This window comes from Lotus japonicus, chromosome 4 (genome assembly GCF_012489685.1).
Source record: "Lotus japonicus ecotype B-129 chromosome 4, LjGifu_v1.2".
Lineage (NCBI taxonomy): Eukaryota > Viridiplantae > Streptophyta > Magnoliopsida > Fabales > Fabaceae > Lotus > Lotus japonicus.
The window spans coordinates 22,657,214-22,673,530 of record NC_080044.1 but is presented as its reverse complement, the minus strand read 5'-3'; positions in this window follow the sequence as shown (position 1 = coordinate 22,673,530).

Below are 16,317 nucleotides of genomic sequence, written 5' to 3'. Positions count from 1 at the left end.
AGTCAGTCGTCAGATCGGAATGTTACACATGTTGCCATTGAAAGCTACAATGAAAAAGCATTGTGCCCCAAAAGTTGGGTGTGAAACTAAATTCATAGAATTGATCGTGATGGAGAACCCATTTAGTGGTATTTTATATTTAGAAATTTATAATTGTCATAATTTTTAATGTTAAAATTATTTTAATGTTGAATTAATGAAAATAACATATATTAATAAATTCTATAAAGCATTATAGATGAATATGTGCATCGCCTAACAATTACATTTATTAATAGTACTAGTATTGAACCTGTAACATGTATGGCTGAAATATTTACGGCACAAATAAATAATTAAAATACTACACAAATATAAGAAAATAAAATAATTAAGTGTTAATTAAAAATTGATAAAAACATCATTATAAAATCACATTCGTTGTTTTCGAATATGAATCTTCAACACTATCCTGCTTGTAACTCTTAAGAGTGCAATTTATAATCGGTCGTACAAAAATATTTGGAGAAATTTGAAAGGCTTAATCGTGAAAATATTATTAATATGTTATAAAATCGTAGAAAATTTAGAAAAATATCGTACAAAATTATAGCTATTCTTACTAAAAAGCGAATTATAACTTATACACATTTTTTCAAATGATTGAAGCTTTTTTCTTAATGCGAAAAAGAATGAAACTTTCAATGTTTTAAATTAAACAATAAATTTAGTTTGAACATATTTAAGGAGTTTTGGAAATATAAGAACTTATTTAAATAGTATTATTAAGATTAAAATGTAAAAATTAATGAATGATATTTTTAAAAAAAAATGTTTGGGTGGTTACCACATGTAATGGTAGGGGAAATCTGAAAGTTTTTTTTATACAACCTTAATAAATAATATTAACTATATTATTAAAATATCGATAATTTAGATAAATATATCTATAGCTTAGATAGCTTAGACTGAAGAGTTGTAGCTTTGCTTTCTAAAATAGTTTTTTTTTCGTTATTAGAGAGAAGCAGAAGACTTAAAGGGAGAGTGGATTCCTTTCTTCAATGCATTCCACCAAGGCGACTAGGGCACCTTTTTTGTAAGAGACGCTCAAAAGTAATTAATTCTTGAGGGGACAAGGTCATGATGTTGGCCAAATTTCAAGCTCTAGTAGTTTAGCAAATTAAATGTCCTGAAGCAGCTCATTGGGAGTGGATGGTGGTTGACAAACGTAGAAAGAATTTGAATTCGAAAAAAAAAATTAATTGTCCCATTAAATCTAAATAAACACATGGATAAGAAACATATTTAATGTGTCGGATACCATGCCATAAACAACTAAATTTGTTTTTTGTAAGAATATGCCATTTAATGCATGAGTTATGCCAAGAGTATGCAATTTAATGCAGGAGTCAATGCTAAGAGGAATGACCATAAAGGAATCTTCCAATTTTGTGGAGATGGTGCACCCCACATCTTGGAACTTCATATGGTTGAATTTTAGTACAAACAAGTCTAGTCAAAGACTGAGAACTTATGATCAACTAGTTTATCTTAGATATTAAATAAATTGGAATTTGGGATAAACAATGACAGTCTAAGTAATCAGTCTTCCGCTCAGACGATCTCTTTAAGGAAAAGTCATATCTGCAAGGATCGTCTACACAAGGAAAGGACAAAGCTCGAGAAAGGATATCATCGTCTGACTCTACGATGATAAAGGAGCTTAGGAAGAAAATTGAAGATCGTATCAAGAGGAGATATTGCCAAAATCTAAAAGTGTGATTCTTCAACGGGAAGATTTTGATCAGAGTTGAAAAGAAGATTGTATTTAGAGTCCCTTAAAATTTGTTATCATTCTAAATAAAATAGACGATGAAGGCGTTTGAACTTAACAGAAAGTTGAAGCGTTACATAATAAGGATATTGTAAAATATTTCTTGAATTAATATTTACTTTATAGTCTCATGAAGATTAATTAATTGAGTTATGATATATCAAAACTTTCATACTTATATTCAATTAATGTTTATTATTTACTTTTAAACATAGAAAGTTTAAAATTTTAAAACACTGTATGAGTTATACTTCATTTTTCTTAAAGAAAATAACTAAAATAATATATAATATCTAAATTATTGATATTTTTAATAATATAGTTAATAGTATATACTAAGATTTATAAAAAAAAAAAAATCAGATTTCCTTAACATATTACATGTGGTATCCATCTAAACATATTTTGTAAAAAATTTCGTTAATTAATTTTACCTTTTTAATCTTATTAATGCAAATTAAATAAGTTCTTATATTTCCAAACTTCCTTACATATGGAAAAATAAAAGGTTTCAATCATTTTTTCTTTTAAAGAAAAAGATTCAATCATTTTTTAAATTATTTTCCTAACTTATCTTTAGTAAAAATAACTATAATTTTGTTCTTTCAAAATAAAAACTATAATTTTGTCTAATTATTTGCCTATGATTTCATAATATACAAAATGATATTTAATAACATTTTAACATTTTAAACAAGTCTCTTAACCCCTTTTATTTCAGAATTTTTTTTTCTTTTTTAGAACTCCAATTTTGACAAGGAGATTTTTTTTTTTCTTTTTTCCAAACTTTTTCACTTTTCAATTTACACTTAGGGTCAAGTGAAAATTGCAGACTTTACTTCCCAGCTCCACAATGACCTTAGGACCACAACTCCCCATTCAAACCACCAAATAATCAGCCCAACAAGACATAGGTACCAAAAGCCCCACAAGGGATCAAAAGGGTCAACTTGGGACAAAATGAATCCAAACTCTGAAATCCAATAAAATCTACCAGTCTCAAGAAATTCAAGTCAACCAGATCAAACAAAGAGTGAATTCAACACATAACCAAGAAGTGCAAGTGAGTCAGGATCCTCCATAGAGATATATTTGGCGTAGGGTCGAAGATGGACCCATGTGGACTCACATTAACTTATTTCCTCAAGAAACACTCTAAAGACCGAAGTCTCCTCTTTTCTTCCCCGAACATACAATCACTCCCCCAAAACAGCACAAGTATCCACAAAGAAAACAGTTTCAAACAGGCATCATGTTTTTTTTTAGAGTTGATATATATTATTGAATAAAGGGATGGTTTGAAACCACCCAAAACACAATACAGAGGTTACTAAAAACAATGCCATAGTGGGCAAGAACAGAGAAAACATAACAAATAAGAAAGGAAACTAGAAAAGACAATTGGGCAAGTGAATGCTGTCTTTTCTTGGTCTTCTGGTGAAACAAAAATTTGGTTGTGCCCGGAATAACCATCTAAAATATAATAGTAACGATGCCCAGCCAACTTATCTAACATTTGATCACTAAAAGTAAAAGGAAAATGGTCCTTCCTAGTTACCGAATTCAACCTTCGGTAATCAATACAAACCCTTCATTTCGTCACTTGGCGAGTGGGAATCAACTCGTTGTTCTCATTGGCCACCACGGTAATGCCTCATTGTTAGACCAAGATTTGGTTCTGTTGTACATCTCTAGGTTTTGATTATAACAATTATATATTTTGTGTATGAACAACTTTGGTACTCTAACATTTGTCTTTTAAGTGTTTGGCAAACAGGTTCTGATTCTGATTGAAAGTGGAATTCATCAGAAGTCAAAGACCAAGTGTTGACCAATAATGCGCTTCTGCACTCACTACGTTCTGATGAACGGTAGTCCATGCTTTAGTGTTCTGAAGATAAAAGCTCTGATGATGGGTTTTGAAGAATCAAGTGTTGAAGACTCTGAAGACCAGAAGTTCTGTAAGAAAAGTCAAAGACTCTGAAGACTTGAAGATTCTGAAGACCCAAAGAAAGTTGTTTCTGAACATCAACTGCTTCCACTCTAACGACCTGAAGTTCTGAAGTGAATGGTCTAGATTCTGATGTTCCATCATGAACATTGAGATGAGGTATAGTACCTAAGGTGTAAGGAACGTGATGTGAGATTCCTAGAGAGAGTGAGAGTGTAACTGCTTAGAGAGAGAAAGTAACTGAATTTCAAGCTTGTTATTTCTCAAATGAGCCAAGAGTCCCTTACAATCGGTATCCCTCCCCTATTTATAGTTGGGGGAGTTGGGCCTAGCGCTTCTAAGTCATCCTAATGGGCCAGTTGGGCCTTCGGGACAAAAGCCCAAGTCCCTGATGCGATCCTCGCCTTAGGCCAGCGCCCCTGGGCGAGGGACCCTGGGGTCTCGCCCAGTCCACAAGTCCACAAGACACCGAGCTCGAAGCATGAGAGCTAAGTGTGTCTTTAAACAAAAGAGACGAGGCGATGGACGTAAGAAACTACCTAATGCCAAATATAAGGCACAGGAATAAAGAGCAACTGCCAACATGGCTTAGTAATTTTAAAGCTTTTAAGAATTTAAAATTCTGAGCACCTCGCCACACTTCCTCCGCGACTTGAGTCCACAAGTAATCTTGCGGCGATGACGCTGGATTGTGCTCGCCTCGCCATAGTCGCGCACGTGCCTTGAACCGTAACTTTTGACATGTGCCGAGCCTGTAAGATCAAGTTTTGATCTAGTAGTACAACTCTATGTTTTGATGATTACAAGTTAACCTTTTGATATGAACAATTGTGGTACTCTAACGTGTTTTTCTGAGTGTGCTATTTACAGGCTCTGACCTCAACTCAATCTCACACAAATCAGAAGCACTGTGTATAAAGAGCAACCCAAGCAACGCTTTCGCATTCACCATGTTCAGTATGAACAGTGGAAAAGCTTCAGAAGTTCTGAAGTTATACAAACTCTGATGTGGACTCAGTCACTAGAAGCTCTGAAGATCCAGAAAGTCTGATAACCAAGAAACACTGAAGGCTCAGATATTCTGATGGTGTAGAAGACTCTGAAGATCCAGAAGCTGAATAGTGGAAACTCTGATGTCCAGAAGCAAGATACTCTGAAGACCATGTTCTTCCCTCTGAGTTCAGAATCAGAAGAAACAATGGTCAGAGGATCTGGGCTTTCCCTCTGACTCTGATCAACCGGCTTCACAAGTTCCAATATGAAGCATCCCCTGATCAGAAGTCTCCTAGGTTTAAAGGTCAAGTCGCTATCCAAGTACAAAAGCAACTGTACCTTCCTGACGACCTACCTAACAGTCTCAGACACAGCAGAAGCTGGATTTTCCAGAACTTCCCTCCAACGGTAGCATTTCCCATGCAACGCTCAACCCTAATCCTTGGAGTATATAAAGAGGCTGAAGACTGAAAGAAACGGCTAGAAGTATTCACATACGCGCAAGACAAACTTAAATTCTTCTAAGCTTTCTTTCATCTGAAATTCATTGAGTTTACTATTAGCTTTTTAGAAGCAAATCTCTTGTAAACAATTCTTTGATAAACAGTTTGTTTAGTTCCTTTAGGAGATCAAGGTTGATCGGATCCTAGAGAAGACTAAGAGAGTGAATCTTAGTGTGAGCTAAGTCAGTGTAATTGTTAGTCACTTGTAGGTTTCAAGTGCAGTTGTAACTCTTACCTGATTAGTGGATTGCCTTCATTCTAAGAAGGAAGAAATCACCTTAACGGGTGGACTGGAGTAGCTTGAGTGATTTATCAAGTGAACCAGGATAAAATCCTTGTGTGCTTTTCTATCTCTTATCTTTAGCACTTAAGTTCTCGAAAGATTTGTCAAAATCTTTAAGGTGGAAGTTTTATACTGAAAACGTTATTCAAACCCCCCCTTTCTACCGTTTTTCATACCTTCAATTGGTATCAGAGCGCAAGTTCTGATTACCACACCTAACAGTGTTCAGTGATCCGGGCCGGTGTGAAAAACAATGGCTGCCACCAACAGTGAAACTCAAAGAGATGGTTACAATGCAAAGCCTCCTATGTTCGACGGTCAAAGGTTCGAATATTGGAAAGATAGACTGGAAAGTTTCTTTCTGGGTTTCGATGCAGATCTCTGGGATATTATTGTGGATGGCTACGAGCGTCCAGTTGATGCAGATGGCAAGAAGATCCCAAGGTCAGAGATGACTGCAGATCAAAAGAAGCTGTACTCACAACATCACAAAGCTAGAGCAATTCTTCTAAGTGCTATTTCCTATGAAGAGTACCAGAAGATTACAGATCGTGAGTTTGCGAAAGGCATTTTCGAATCTCTGAAGATGTCTCATGAAGGAAACAAGAAAGTCAAAGAATCAAAGGCATTGTCTTTGATCCAAAAGTATGAATCCTTCATCATGGAGCCAAATGAGTCCATTGAAGAAATGTTCTCCAGATTTCAGTTGCTTGTAGCTGGCATACGACCTCTCAACAAGAGCTACACAACAAAAGATCATGCCAAATCAGGTGTCTTCCTGAAAGTTGGATGCCTTTAGTGACGTCAATAGAGCTCACGAGAGACGTTGAGAATATGAGTTTAGAAGAACTCATCAGCATTTTGAAATGCCATGAGCTGAAGCGCTCAAAGATGCATGATCTGAGGAAAAAGTCCATAGCCTTGAAATCGAAATCTGAAAAGGCTAAGGTTGAGAAGTCAAAAGCTCTTCAAGCTGAAGAAGAGGAATCTGAAGAAGCATCAGAAGATTCTGATGAAGATGAGCTGACTCTGATCTCCAAGAGACTCAATCGCATCTGGAAGCACAGGCAGAGCAAATACAAAGGCTCTGGAAAGGCAAAAGGAAAGTCTGAATCCTCAGGTCAGAAGAAGTCCTCACTTAAGGAAGTCACATGCTTTGAGTGCAAAGAATCAGGGCACTACAAAAGTGACTGTCCAAAATTGAAGAAGGACAAGAAGCCAAAGAAGCACTTCAAGACAAAGAAGAGTCTGATGGTGACATTTGATGAATCAGAGTCAGAGGATGTTGACTCTGATGGTGAAGTCCAAGGACTCATGGCTATTGTCAAAGACAAGGAAGCAGAGTAAAAGGGAGTTGTTGACTCTGACTCAGAATCAGAAGGAAATCCTAACTCAGACGATGAAAATGAGGTATTCGCTTCCTTCTCTACCTCTGAACTGAAACATGCATTGTCTGATATTATGGATAAGTATAACTCCTTATTGTCTAAGCATAAGAAGCTGAAAAAGAACTTATCTGCTGTTTCCAAGACTCCTTCTGAACATGAGAAAATTATTTCTGATTTGAAAAATGATAATCATGCCTTGATCAATTCTAACTCTGTGCTTAAGAACCAGATTGCTAAGTTAGAAGAAATTGTTGCCTGTGATGCCTCTGATTGTAGAAATGAATCTAAGTATGAAAAGTCTCTTCAAAGATTCCTAGCTAAAAGCGTGGATAGAAGCTTAATGGCTTCAATGATCTATGGCGTAAGCAGAAATGGAATGCATGGCATTGGCTATTCTAAACCAATTAGAAATGAGCCCTCTGTGTCTAAAGCTAAATCCTTGTATGAATGCTTTGTTCCCTCTGGTACCATATTGCCTGATCCTGTACCTGCTAAAGTTGCTAAACACCCTCTTAAAAAGGGATCCTTCTCTATGACTAAAAATCATGCAAATATTCCTTTAAAATATCATGTTGAGACACCCAAGGTGATCAGAACCTCTGGGGTAACTAACAAGAGAGGACCCAGAAAGTGGGTACCTAAGGACAAGATTATCTATGTTGCAGATATCCTTGATAGCTCCACTGAAACACCAATCATGGTATCTGGACAGTGGATGCTCGCGTCACATGACGGGAGAAAGGCGTATATTCCGAGAGCTGAAACTTAAGCCTGGAGGCGAAGTTGGCTTTGGAGGAAATGAAAAGGGTAAAATTGTTGGTACTGGTACTATTTGTGTAGATAGTAGTCCATGCATTGATAATGTGTTATTGGTAGACGGCTTAACACATAACTTATTGTCTATAAGTCAATTAGCTGACAAGGGTTATGATGTTATATTCAATCAAAAGTCCTGCCGGGCTGTAAGTCAAATCGATGGCTCTGTTCTGTTTAACAGCAAGAGGAAGAACAACATTTATAAGATCAGATTATCTGAGTTGGAGGCTCAGAATGTGAAGTGCCTTCTGTCTGTTAATGAAGAGCAGTGGGTATGGCATAGACGGTTAGGGCATGCCAGTATGAGAAAGATTTCTCAGCTGAGCAAGCTAAACCTTGTCAGGGGCTTACCCAATCTGAAGTTCGCTTCAGACGCTCTTTGTGAAGCATGTCAGAAAGGCAAATTCACAAAAGTCCCTTTCAAGGCAAAGAATGTTGTCTCAACCTCAAGGCCGTTAGAACTTCTGCATATCGACCTTTTTGGACCAGTGAAAACTGAGTCTATAGGTGGCAAGAGATATGGGATGGTTATCGTTGATGACTATAGCCGCTGGACATGGGTAAAGTTTCTAACCCGCAAGGATGAGTCTCATGCTGTGTTCTCTACCTTCATTGCTCAAGTGCAAAACGAGAAGGCTTGTAGGATTGTGCGTGTCAGAAGTGACCATGGTGGAGAGTTTGAGAATGACAAATTTGAGAGTCTGTTTGATTCCTATGGAATTGCACATGATTTCTCTTGTCCCAGAACTCCTCAACAAAATGGTGTTGTGGAGAGGAAGAACAGAACTCTTCAGGAGATGGCTAGAACCATGCTCCAAGAAACTGGCATGGCTAAGCACTTTTGGGCAGAGGCAGTAAATACAGCATGTTACATTCAGAACAGAATCTCTGTGAGACCAATTCTGAATAAGACTCCTTATGAATTGTGGAAGAACATAAAACCCAACATTTCTTATTTTCATCCTTTTGGCTGTGTTTGTTATGTTCTCAATACTAAGGATAGATTGCATAAATTTGATGCTAAGTCTTCTAAGTGTCTATTACTCGGTTACTCTGAGAGATCTAAAGGTTTTAGATTTTATAATACTGATGCTAAGACTATTGAAGAATCTATTCATGTTAGATTTAACGATAAGCTTGACTCTGACCAGTCAAAGCTAGTTGAAAAGTTTGCAGATTTAAGCATTAATGTTTCTGACAAAGGCAAAGCTCCAGAGGAAGTTGAGCCAGAGGAAGATGAGCCAAAGGAAGAAGCTGGTCCCTCTAACTCACAAACTCTGAAGAAGAGCAGAATTACTGCAGCTCACCCTAAGGAATTGATTCTGGGCAACAAAGACGAACCAGTCAGAACCAGATCTGCCGTCAGACCCTCTGAAGAGACCTTGCTCAGTCTGAAAGGATTGGTGTCCTTAATTGAACCCAAGTCCATAGATGAAGCTCTTCAGGACAAGGATTGGATTCTGGCCATGGAAGAAGAATTGAATCAATTCTCCAAGAACGATGTTTGGAGCTTAGTGAAGAAGCCTGAGAGTGTCCATGTTATTGGAACGAAATGGGTATTCAGAAACAAGCTGAATGAGAAAGGAGATGTAGTCAGAAACAAGGCAAGGCTAGTTGCTCAAGGCTACAGCCAGCAGGAAGGAATAGACTACACTGAAACATTTGCTCCAGTAGCAAGACTGGAGGCAATCAGACTGTTGATCTCTTTCTCAGTAAATCACAACATAGTTCTACATCAGATGGACGTGAAGAGTGCCTTCCTAAATGGTTATATTTCAGAGGAAGTCTATGTTCATCAACCCCCAGGTTTTGAAGATGAGAAGAAACCAGACCATGTGTTCAAATTGAAGAAATCACTCTACGGTCTGAAGCAAGCTCCCAGAGCATGGTATGAGAGACTTAGCTCATTCCTTCTGGAGAATGAGTTTGTAAGGGGTAAAGTAGATACAACTCTTTTTTGCAAGACTTATAAAGATGATATCTTAATTGTGCAAATTTATGTTGATGATATTATATTTGGTTCTGCTAATCAATCTCTATGCAAAGAATTTTCTGAGATGATGCAGGCTGAATTTGAGATGAGTATGATGGGAGAATTAAAGTACTTTCTGGGAATACAAGTTGATCAAACACCAGAAGGAACATATATCCATCAGAGCAAGTACACTAAAGAACTTCTGAAGAAGTTGAAGTTCAATATGCTGGAATCTACAGTGGCCGAGACTCCAATGCATCCTACATGCATTCTGGAGAAAGAAGATAAAAATGGTAAAGTATGTCAGAAGCTCTATCGTGGCATGATAGGTTCACTTCTATACTTAACTGCATCTAGGCCAGACATACTATTTAGTGTTCATTTATGTGCTCGTTTCCAATCAGATCCAAGGGAAACCCACTTAACTGCTGTTAAGAGGATCCTAAGGTATCTGAAAGGCACCACTAACCTTGGCTTGATGTATAAGAAAACATCAGAGTATAAGCTTTCAGGTTACTGTGATGCTGATTATGCTGGAGATAGAACAGAGAGAAAAAGTACTTCTGGAAATTGTCAATTTCTGGGAAGCAATCTAGTCTCATGGGCAAGCAAGAGGCAATCAACCATTGCACTATCAACTGCAGAGGCAGAATATATCTCAGCAGCAATATGCAGCACTCAGATGCTCTGGATGAAACATCAGCTGGAGGATTATCAGATCCTTGAGAGCAATATCCCAATCTATTGTGATAACACTGCTGCAATCTCATTGAGTAAGAATCCTATCTTGCATTCAAGGGCAAAGCACATTGAGGTAAAGTATCACTTTATTAGAGATTATGTACAAAAGGGCGTACTTCTTCTGAAGTTTGTTGATACTGACCATCAATGGGCAGATATCTTTACAAAGCCCTTAGCAGAGGATAGATTTAATTTTATTCTGAAAAATCTAAACATGGACTTTTGTCCAGAGTGAAGATGGATCAGAACCTCTGACTATGATACTTCTTGATCAGAAGATGTCTAGTCCAGAAGGTAACTCAATCAGAGTGTGTGTACCCACTGGTACTGACTCTGAAGCTGAGACAGCAACACATGTGTTAGTATTTCTGATGCATAGTTCCTTGTGCCCGTGTGACAGTCTGTTATGATTGCGTGTAGATGTGCTTCTCTCCTGTGTGTGATTTGTGTATTTACTGTTACTATCTATCTTTAATTTTCAACCGTTGATCTTAAAGTGCTTTTTGAATCAACAACGGTTATTTGTCAAAACCCACTATACACACACGATTTTGTTCACTTCCGGTTTTTACTCTCTCTCTCTGCTTTTCAAAACCGCTTATCCTCGATTTCTCTCTCGATCTCTCTTCATCTTTCAACCTTCATCTTCTACCTCAAACCTTCAACCGCTTCAAAAATGGTGAGTCCAACCAGAAGAGCTACTGCAGATGCAACCCAGTTCCCTCACATGGTAGTTGGTCTAGCAACGGGTCAAAGGGGTCCTGAGAATCCGACACAAGATCAAGGTCAAGCTCAAGAGCAGATTATTCCAATTGCAGAACGGGGCTGTGCCGTTCACTGCGTATATGCTCCTGAGGAACTTCAAGTCCTGGCAGAATGGAGATTCGACCTCGACAACCTGGCTACAAATGGGTATGATCTTCGTTCTGAAGTCCAAGTTCAAGGTTGGGGAAATTACTTCAACAGACTTCGCGGACCGGTGTATGATAAACTGATCAAGGAATTCTGGAAGCACGCTGACTGCGATGATACTCAGGTGGTATCTCACATTCTTGGAAGAAAGATCATTATCACAGAGAAGTCCTTCGTGAATTTGCTGAGTGCAGACACTGCTTTTGGGTATCGTTTCCAACTCACGGAATCGAAGCTGAAACCCAGCACCAAGGATACAATCAACAAGGCCCTGTACACCACTTACAAACCGGGCAAGACGAATTACAAGGTGATGGACCTTCATCCCAAGCTCAGGATCTGGCACAAAATTTTGCTCCACTGCATAAACCAGAGACCAAAAGGCAGTTCTCCAGACTACATCAACTTCAACCAGAAGGTGATGTTGTTCTTCATCCAAGACCAGAAGAAGATCTGCCTTCCCTACTTCCTGTTCTCCTACTTGAAGGAATGTATCTGGAAGTCTCGTACCACTTCCTCCATCAAGTCAGCGATCAAGTATATTCCCTTCGGGAGACTTTTGTCTGATCTCTTCATTGAGAGTGGCCTCATTCAAGATCTGATAAATGCTGGATGCACAGAGGATCTGACCACCATTGTCAGTGATGTCTTCACGGCAAACTCTCTAAAGAAGATGGGCCTAATCAAGAAGAAGATTGCTCCTGCCCATGAAGACACATCTTCTGAGATCAGAAGTAGAAGGATGCCTCTGAATGACTACCCTCTGTGGACACAGGCAGACAATCCTGACGCCATTAGGTGCTATGTTGAAGACCTAAGGGCTCAAGGATTCGAAATTGATCTCGATGACTTCTTCAGCAGACTGCCGCCAGCTCCAGAGTTTCCTTCTCCTCCCAAGAAGAAAGTTCAGAGGAAGATGATCCTAGAAGAATCTTCTGAGGAATCAGATGTCCCTCTGATAAAAAAGAAGAAGGCTGGTCAACTCAAGAGAAAGCAAGATGAAACCAGCAAGCCTGATGATGGTGATGATGGTGATAATGAGGATAGTCCTCCTAAGAAGAAGAAGAAGCAGGTCAGAATCGTGGTGAAGCCTACTCGGGTGGAACCAGCTGCTGAAGTGGTCAGAAGGACTGAACCTCCTGCCAGAGTGACAAGATCATCAGCACTTTCAAGTAAGTCTGCAATTGCTTCTGATGATGATTTGAATTTATTTGATGCACTCCCCATATCTGCCATGCTCAAACACTCTTCAAATCCCCTCACTCCTATTCCTGAATCCCAACCAGCTGCACAAACCACCTCTCCACCACATTCCCCAAGGTCTTCGTTCTTTCAACCTTCTCCTACTGAAGCACCTCTCTGGAATTTGCTCCAGAACCAACCCTCTAGGTCAGAAGAACCAACCTCTCCCATCACCATTCCATACAATCCATTAACTTCTGAACCCATCATTCATGAACAACCTGAGCCTACCCAAACAGAACCTGGACCCAGAACCTCTGATCACTCTGTCCCAAGAGCATCAGAACGTCTGGCTCCCAGAACTACTGATACAGACTCTTCCACAGCCTATACACCTGTATCCTTCCCAACCAATGTTGCTGACTCTTCTCCCTCCAATAACTCTGAATCCATTAGAAAATTCATGGAGGTCAGAAAAGAAAAGGTGTCTACCTTAGAAGAGTATTATCTCACTTGTCCAAGCCCTAGGAGATATCCTGGCCCTAGACCTGAACGTCTAGTTGACCCAGATGAACCTATCTTGGCCAATCCTTTACAAGAGGCAGACCCTTTGGCTCAACAAGCTCACCCTGCCCCTGACCAACAAGAGCCTATTCAACCAGAACCTGAACCAGAACAATCTGTGTCTAACCAATCCTCGGTTAGATCACCTCATCCTCTGGTTGAAACTTCAGAACCCCACCTTGGAACCTCTGAACCCAATGCTCAAATGTTTAACATTGGCTCTCCACAAGGTGCCTCTGAAGCCCACAGCAGCAATCACCCAGCCTCTCCTGAAACCAACCTCTCCATAATTCCTTACACTCACCTCCGACCCACATCTCTCTCTGAGTGCATCAATATTTTCTATCATGAAGCCTCTTTGAGGCTACGCAATGTGCACGGTCAGACTGACCTAAGTGAGAATGCTGAACGTGTGGCTGATGAGTGGAACAATCTGGGCACTTGGCTGGTGGCTCAAGTTCCAATTATGATGCAGCTCCTGCATGCAGAGGGACGTCAGAGGATTGAGGCTGTCAAGCAAAGGTTTGCTCGAAGGGTGGCTCTTCATGAACAAGAACAGAGATATAAGCTTCTTGAAGCTATTGAAGAAGCCAAGAGAAAGAAAGCTCAAGCAGAAGAAGCTGCACGTCAAGCAGCAGCTCAAGCTGAACAAGCCAGATTAGAGGCAGAACGACTTGAGGCTGAGGCTGAAGCCCTTAGATGCCAAGCACTTGCACCAGTAGTGTTTACTCATGCTGCTTCTGCTTCCATTCCAGATCCTCAAGCTGCTCAGAATGTTCCTTCCGGTTCTACTCAGTCAAGCTCGTCCAGACTCGACATCATGGAACAGCGTCTTGACACTCATGAATCCATGCTAATTGAAATGAAGCACATGATGATGGAACTTCTGCGTCGAACTGATAAACCCTAGTCTTAGGATCTCTTCGTTTTTCTTTTTTCTTTTTTCTTTTTTCTTTAACGTTGTTTTATTTTTGTTAACTTCTGTTTCTTTTTATTTAATTATTCTACTTTATTCGTTTGTGATTATCTATGCATATCTATATATATTTGTGTCACATATGTTTGCAAAAATCTTTTTATTCATAATATCTTTATGTTTACATCATACATTCTTTCTCTAAAGTCTAGAATGGAGGATCCCTCCTCATTCTTCTGCACTCCTGGCGCTGCTCTGACCTATCCTTCTCCAGACGCTCCAGTGCATGCTGGATGTTGTTGAGTCTGTCCTTTAGCTCATCCCTCTCCAGAATCTCTTATGCAGTCTTGAGCTTCTCTTCCAAACTCTCTTTTTCTTCCAGCAGCTTGAGTTCAAGCCGGCTGAGTTCTTGCACCTCCTCCACGAAGGCAAGAAATTCCCTCAAGTCTCTTTTCAACTCTGGACGCAGGTCCTCCTCCAGCAGTGTCCGTGTTAGCTCCGAGATGGTCGTTGTACCCTCTGGATGCCTGATGTTAAGGAACAAGTCCTCCTCGTAGGCCTTCTTCCTCAGCTCTTCTAGTGCTACGATGTATGATGCCATTTTTTCCCTTACTGAAAATTGTTCGAGGTGTGAAGCTTACCTTTCTCTCCAACGCTTTATATAGGCTTCACTTTCTCTCTGAAAGTTAATGCTCCTACAGTTTCTCGCGGTTAAGTTCTTGGTAACTGACCCTTCTCTTTACTCCCTTGACCGGTGGTACACGTTCTTCTCTTGCATTAACTCTTCTATTTATTTCGCCTAACTCTGATTCTTGCATCGTTTTCCTTTTCTTTAAACTTAGACCTTCTCTAAGGGGGAGTACCTTGTACTTCAAGCTAAGTTTTTCACACCCCAAGCTTTTTGCTTATGACAAAAAGGGGGAGTAAACCCAGTTTTTGATGTGTAAGATGTGTTAGTGTGATTTATTTTTTCTTTTGGAGAATTTAAGAGTTCCACCTTCATGACCATAGATGTGTCACTGGGCAAATACAAGGAATACATTTCACTTCTTCTGAAGTGATTCTAAGTTGACTCTGATACCCAAGACTCTGATACCTTGTCCGTGACTCTGATTACTTATGCGCTCTGATTACTCGATTTTCATCTATGTCATAAGTTTTTCACTCTGAACTCTTATATCATTTAGCTCAGAATCTAGACTTTACTAACGTTTTCATCAAGTATTAGATTCAGGGGGAGCTAAGCTCAGAATCAAGCAGTGACTTGAATTCAGAATGAGCAAGATAAACTATTCACATCAGGAAAAGTCTTATTCTAGATCTCTAAACTCTGAGTGAATTCAGTTTAATGTTTAAGAATTGTTCATCAAAAATCTTAGTTTTGTCATCATCAAAAAGGGGGAGATTGTAAGATCAAGTTTTGATCTAGTAGTACAACTCTATGTTTTGATGATTACAAGTTAACCTTTTGATATGAACAATTGTGGTACTCTAACGTGTTTTTCTGAGTGTGCTATTTACAGGCTCTGACCTCAACTCAATCTCACACAAATCAGAAGCACTGTGTATAAAGAGCAACCCAAGCAACGCTTTCGCATTCACCATGTTCAGTATGAACAGTGGAAAAGCTTCAGAAGTTCTGAAGTTATACAAACTCTGATGTGGACTCAGTCACTAGAAGCTCTGAAGATCCAGAAAGTCTGATAACCAAGAAACACTGAAGGCTCAGATATTCTGATGGTGTAGAAGACTCTGAAGATCCAGAAGCTGAATAGTGGAAACTCTGATGTCCAGAAGCAAGATACTCTGAAGACCATGTTCTTCCCTCTGAGTTCAGAATCAGAAGAAACAATGGTCAGAGGATCTGGGCTTTCCCTCTGACTCTGATCAACCGGCTTCACAAGTTCCAATATGAAGCATCCCCTGATCAGAAGTCTCCTAGGTTTAAAGGTCAAGTCGCTATCCAAGTACAAAAGCAACTGTACCTTCCTGACGACCTACCTAACAGTCTCAGACACAGCAGAAGCTGGATTTTCCAGAACTGCCCTCCAACGGTAGCATTTCCCATGCAACGCTCAACCCTAATCCTTGGAGTATATAAAGAGGCTGAAGACTGAAAGAAACAGCTAAAAGTATTCACATACGCGCAAGACAAACTTAAATTCTTCTAAGCTTTCTTTCATCTGAAATTCATTGAGTTTACTATTAGCTTTTTAGAAGCAAATCTCTTGTAAACAATTCTTTGATAAACAGTTTGTTTAGTTCCTTTAGGAGATCAAG